Below are 6,961 nucleotides of genomic sequence, written 5' to 3'. Positions count from 1 at the left end.
ATATATTTTATTATTTCACTGTTATTTTTTCACTTCATTTCACCATGCTATGCTTTCCTATTTAAATATGAATTTTGCTCTTTTCTATATAATTGTAAGACTGCAACGGCCCGGAACAGCTATACTACGTACCGTCCTTGCTTCGCTTTCGGTTAAAACTAGTAACGGCTGCCGGGCACGAATTTATAACCGTGCCTCAATTTGTGCCATGTCCATTACAGGGAGTAAGTTTGGAATTTTACAACATCTACATCCGACGGCCGACTGGCTTGATAAAGCCTAACGACCACTGATTGCTACTCACTCCTGGCATCGCTTCGCAACCAGGCTCAGCTCACGACTGGCTTGATATAGCCTAACGACCACCGATCACTACTCACTCCTGGCATCGCTTCGCACCCAGGCTCAGCGCGTTACAACTAGCAAGGAGCGTGCGGTACCTCAGGAACAGGGCCAGACCTTGGCGGAACCCTCTTTTATTAGTTTAATTTCTTTATAAAATTGATCAATATTTTTTATTATTATTCATTTTATTTACTAATATAACTTATATTCTTTTCTAATTTTTGTCACTTTTATTTATTTTCTTTTCCCTCAAAAAAAAAAAAAGAAATAACGTGACAAAATGGCGCCCAACGTGGGGCCATTTTGTCACGTTATTTCTGACGAATTAGTATTTTTACCGCGTGATATTTACGCGGAAAATCTGGGACACTTGGGCCCAGTGTTCGACGCAGTGCAGGCCGCTCTTTGGCAAAGCCACATTAAAAATTCTAAGCGGTACAATCTTAGGCGAATTGACGCAGACTTTAACGTTGGTGATATTGTTTGGAAGCGTTGTTACTTCCTAAGTGATAAAGATTCCCATTTCAGTAAGAAGCTCGCGCCCAAATTCCAAAAATGCAAAATTGTAAAAAAAAGGTCACCTCTGGTTTATGTGTTAGAAGACATGACCGGTCGCAATTTAGGGGCATGGCATGTTAAAGATTTAAAGTTGTTGCAAGACCGTGTTGGCGCGTCAAGTAAAACTCCTTGAAAGGATTTTCCCGAGGTAAAATCCTCCCTGAGGAGGGGGGTATGTGTAACGTATGTTACAAAAATTCAATAAGCTGACATTTCTGAACGGATTGATGACTCTGTGGCGCGAGCTGTCAGTTGATTTTACGACTTGTCACTGTCACTTTTTACCTTGACCTCGATGCGAAGGGCATCGACCCTGTATAACCTATAATTTTGATATCTTTATTTAATCTTATACCAAATTCTTACTTCTTATCGAAATAAGAATTGCTCCCCGTACTGGGTAAGTTGTGCAAAATATATTTTATTATTTCACTGTTATTTTTTCACTTCATTTCACCATGCTATGCTTTCCTATTTAAATATGAATTTTGCTCTTTTCTATATAATTGTAAGACTGCAACGGCCCGGAACAGCTATACTACGTACCGTCCTTGCTTCGCTTTCGGTTAAAACTAGTAACGGCTGCCGGGCACGAATTTATAACCGTGCCTCAATTTGTGCCATGTCCATTACAGGGAGTAAGTTTGGAATTTTACAACATCTACATCCGACGGCCGACTGGCTTGATAAAGCCTAACGACCACTGATTGCTACTCACTCCTGGCATCGCTTCGCAACCAGGCTCAGCTCACGACTGGCTTGATATAGCCTAACGACCACCGATCACTACTCACTCCTGGCATCGCTTCGCACCCAGGCTCAGCGCGTTACAACTAGCAAGGAGCGTGCGGTACCTCAGGAACAGGGCCAGACCTTGGCGGAACCCTCTTTTATTAGTTTAATTTCTTTATAAAATTGATCAATATTTTTTATTATTATTCATTTTATTTACTAATATAACTTATATTCTTTTCTAATTTTTGTCACTTTTATTTATTTTCTTTTCCCTCAAAAAAAAAAAAAGAAATAACGTGACATGGTTTATTTATTCGGGATCAAATAATATGAATACGGAACGTCTATGTCGTTTCTCTTGGTAGTAAAATGTTATTGTTTCTATACATAGTAATTTCAAACGTATTTTGTAAGCCATAAGGATTAATTTTGATAGAAATAATTCAAAGGGAATTAACTTCGTGCTTATAAGTGTTAAATGAAGTAATAATTTTGAGAAATTGTTGAAATTAATTTTACATTTACATTGGACAAATTATTGTATTTGTACAAGATACACTTTTAATCTGTGTTTACACTGTTGCAACACATTTCAAAACATCTTTATTTCACAATTTTTTCATCGCTTTTTTTATTCGAAAAAAAAAGACAGCAAAACCTCCTTGTTATTTGCATGATATTATACTGAATCCGATTTCCGACCAGAGGCTAAATTTATTTCAAAACTTCTCACCAGCTCGGGTGTTATTTTATTATGCCATACAATTGATTTCATTAAAAAAAAGGTCCAAGCGTTCTTTTCAAATATCTCATTAGAATTGTACAAATTCCTTTTCATAACAATAAAATTCTCGCAAAAAAATTCTAACAAGTAATTAAAATTATTTCTATAAGAATTTATTACCTATAAAGTTATGTTACAAAACTTCTACAAACACGTAACATATTTTCATCTTTGGTATCATAATATTTTTTTGATACTGGCAATAAACTTTCTCCATAAAACATTCTTGTGGGAATTCCTTTAGCGTGGTTCTTTGAAAATTGATTAAAATGATAAGATGAGTTCACGTCTGACATTCTTCATTTTTGTTATTTCAATTATATTTATTATTTTAATACCCTTACGGTTAAAGAATCCATCTTTATAAAAGAATATTATCTTTTCTTTATATTACCGGAGGAATAATTTTACTCCTCTGTTTCTTCACACTTTTATTATGAGGAAAAGATGAGAAGGAGAAGTGGATTTGACGGAGGAGGGGATGCATGGGAAGGGGAAATATTCTCTTTCTATGCGTCCCCTACTCCGTCAATTAAAGGTAGACAACGCGTCTGCAATTGCGGATGACTTTGGGTAGCGGTCGCTTCACTATTTAGGCGGATACAGGCGGCTGCTCGCTCGTTTGTCATCTTATTGTAACATTTATTAGTATACTATTAAATATTACTACTCGTATATCTGTCCAACATTTAATTACGATATACGCTAATGAACATGATCAATCAAGCTAAAAATTCAACAAAAAACAAAGTTGTAGTTTTGGCTTGATGATAAATTAATTGTATTAGAATAAACTCTAAATTAATTTTAAAGATGATTTAAAAATATAGGTCAAAACATAGTTTAACCACTGCAATATCCTTCTAACACACTGCATAGCTACAAAATGAGTTGTCCAAACAACATCGCTCAGCGCGTCTGATGTCGGAGCAGCGCTTGGCGTGTTCAAATACCTAAGTGAATTAAATTCGCTTGATTTATTCCTCCACTGGAGCGATTATTGCAGGATTTCCTCGAGAATTCTCTTCTCACTAACCATTGATTAACTTATGTAGTCTACAATGTTTAAATCTTACTAATATTACCTCTATAAATGCGAATGTTTGTTTGAAGGTAGCTCCGGAATTGCTCAACGGATCTTGATGAAATTTGGCACAGATGTAGAACAAAGTCTGGAAGAAAAAATAGGTTACTTATTACGATTTTTTAATTACGCGCGGACGGAAACGCGGTCGACAACTAGTTCAAAATGTTATCCTTAAAATATTATTCTTTGAGATCAGTAAAATCAAAGCAGTTTTTCAAAATATTTTTTCTCTTAGTATGTACGCAGCGATTCCACGAAGGGCCGTAAATATTAATAAATTTGACATTAGAAAGATTTAAGGGTAAGTTAGTGCCACGCAACGATACGTGCATTGAGAACTAAGTTAATCCGGCTCGAAGGACCATTTGTTTAGGCCAAACACAATTGCTTGGTTGTAATGGTTTATTTTGGAATTAACAAAGTTGCAAAAAGACAAATTATACGGTGCGCGTATGCATCGGCAGCCGGTTGAGATTTTGAGTGACGTTTTTTCACCCACACGCCGCTCCGCCCGCTTATAGTGTTGCCCGCATCTCGGGCGCGAACACAATTTGTTAAGAGAATGAAATAGAGAACAAACAAGCCGATATAACACAATATTTGAAAACTTACTAATATTTCTTGTAACCACTGTAACAGGCTTGTTGTAAGATATGGTTTACAGTAGTAGAGTGGCGGGATTCGAACTTTACCAATTGATCGGATGTCCGTACTTCAACCACTGGCGTTTATAATTACAATTTTGTTTCTTTCTATTTACGCTATTTATTTATGAAGTCGTCAAGATAAAATAGTACAGTATCTTAAAATTTAAAATAAAAACTTTAATATAAACAACTTTGAGTATTACGTGACAATTTTTAATTGGCACTACATAGACTTGGCCTGCATTGACGTAGCTCTCAGAATGGCACTTCATTAGTATATAGTAACTTCTCATTAAGGAAGGCGAATGTGCCTTCACTCGTATTTCCATAACACCAATATTTCATATATTGATATCGTACAAACTTCTATGTAATTATGTCAATAATAAGCTTGTCTGATTTTGATTGCGAGAAAAGATGGAATTAACAAACAAAGGGTGACAATATAAAAAAAACTATTCCACTAAAGTAACCAGCAGTGTCCTTATAGAATGTTCTAGCCAAAATTATACCGGCCTGATTCACATAGACCCAGAAAAACTATAGGATAAGAGCATCAGAAAGCATCGAACAATATCAGCGGTACACGCATGAGAGATACCAGCTTCCCTATACAATACGGAGCGAATCTGAAGCGATTCCATAACGTATTTGAAAATTGTATGAAACTAAAACGTTGCAATCTTATTGAAAGTTATTTTTAATTTTAAACATTTTTGAAGTTCGTTGTAGAATCATTTCGGAGTTATTGCACTTTGTCTAAGTTGCAGGGCCAAATAACATACAATTTTTTCTGTATACATCTTGTAATTTCAAATGTAAACCTATTGATTCATTCATCACAATTAGATCGAAACAAAACATTGTTTTTAAAGTCTTAACTTGAAGTTTCTAGTGTCGTAATACCTTTGCAAAGCTTATTTTTACCTTTATTTATCACATAGAATGACAAAGATGATAACATATTTTACCCATGTATAAAATTAATATGTTAAATTGCACGTAGTCCCCGTATTTAGCTGAACTGTCTGAATTCTATTACAGAAGTATTTCCCTCGTTTAAAGTTTTAATTATTTAGGGGCAGGGTCGGACTCGGGCTGTCGAGTAATTGTTTTAATTTGTCACACGCGCGGTGCACACAGCGTGCCTAGCATTGCTACAATACAGCAGTGAAAACTTACTACAATACTAACTTTTCATTTGATTCGAAAATGTACAAAGTAAAATCAATCCAGTATGTAATTTTTATACATTAATATGTACTTAATGTCCTATTGAATAAGATTCAAATTCCTATTACACAAATCACGTATTTAAAATTAATCCGCACAATGATCAAATTAATTTTGTCCAAAAATATATTTAAAATGGATTTTGTTCAAATTTAGATTTTATGATCAAGTGTTAAGGATGTTTTTTCATTATTTTGTTACGTCCAGCAATTCTTCCTTCAGGTTAATATCGCTTAATTGACTTTTGATCTCCATTGGATTTGCGTTCATATAAATCAAACAAGATATTAAGTTGATAACTTAATTACATAACTTAATAATAATATGTTAAATAAATAAAACAAAAATTAGTCTGTCTTCATTGAAATGTTATTAAATATGTAAATGTTTGTTTGTATTTTTACCCTGAGTGTTAAGCAGACAACGGAAACAATTTAATATTTAAAAAGTTACAGCATAACATGTGTAAAATTTTAAAACATTTTACACGTAATGCGTTTGACAGCCGCCCCGGCACAATTTATCATAAGTTTGGGATGAGGGTCAGACAGCGTAGCAAAATCTGCGCTAGCCTCTAACATTTTACATACTTTATTTTAAGAATAGTTACTATTATCTTACTAATATTATAAATGCGAATATTTAGATGGATGGATGTTGTAGGTATCTTGTAATTGGCTCAACATATCTTGATGAAATTCGGTACATGTGGAACAAAGTCTGGAAGAATACATAGGCTTCTTATTAGGTTTATTTTTAATTCCGCGCGGACAGCGTCGCGAGCGACATCTATTGAGTGAGTATTATTATGTTCAAACACAAAGAAAAGACACATTAATGTATGTACAATCAAAGCTAAGTGAATTAAGTTATTTTGATTAGATTAATAAAATTATTTTATATCATGAAATAAATATAAAAGTTATTAACACACATTATCCTTTTAATTTCTGTCCTAACAATTTCTATTACAGATTAATTTAACTTGGCAATAGGCACGACTGCGTCAAAAGACTTCTAACCAAATGTAGGACTAAATTTTCTCTTTTAAGGTCGTTTCTAATTAACCTATTTCTCTCTTCTAGTTAGTAATTATAAAATACGAATTTATGAAGCAAATAGCATTATAATTTTGTATACTAACTACACTTAGAAGTTATTTATGAAATGGTTAAAAAATTACGCTTTTCAATAATTTACTGATTACTATGCTGTTCAAAAAATAAGTAAACCTGTAATAATAGACATTAATAACAGTAAATTAATTATCGTTGGTTTCTGAGATCAAATTCCATATCTTATTTATATAAAAGAAAGTCGTGTTAGTTACACCATTTATAACTCAAGAACGGCTGAATCGATTTGACTGAAAATTGGTGGGCAGGTAGCTTAGAATCAGGAAAAGGACATAGGATAATTTTTACCCCGTTTTCTATTTTTTATTCAGCGCGGACGGAGTCGCGGGTAAAAGCTAGTATAAAATAAAATATATTGCTACTTCTGTTTTGTCAAAGTTAATGAGATGGATTATGCAAGATATTTTGGTATCAGAAACCAACGATTAATAACCAA

Source organism: Papilio machaon, chromosome 21 (assembly GCF_912999745.1).
Source record: "Papilio machaon chromosome 21, ilPapMach1.1, whole genome shotgun sequence".
NCBI lineage: Eukaryota > Metazoa > Arthropoda > Insecta > Lepidoptera > Papilionidae > Papilio > Papilio machaon.
This window is presented reverse-complemented; position numbering follows the sequence as displayed.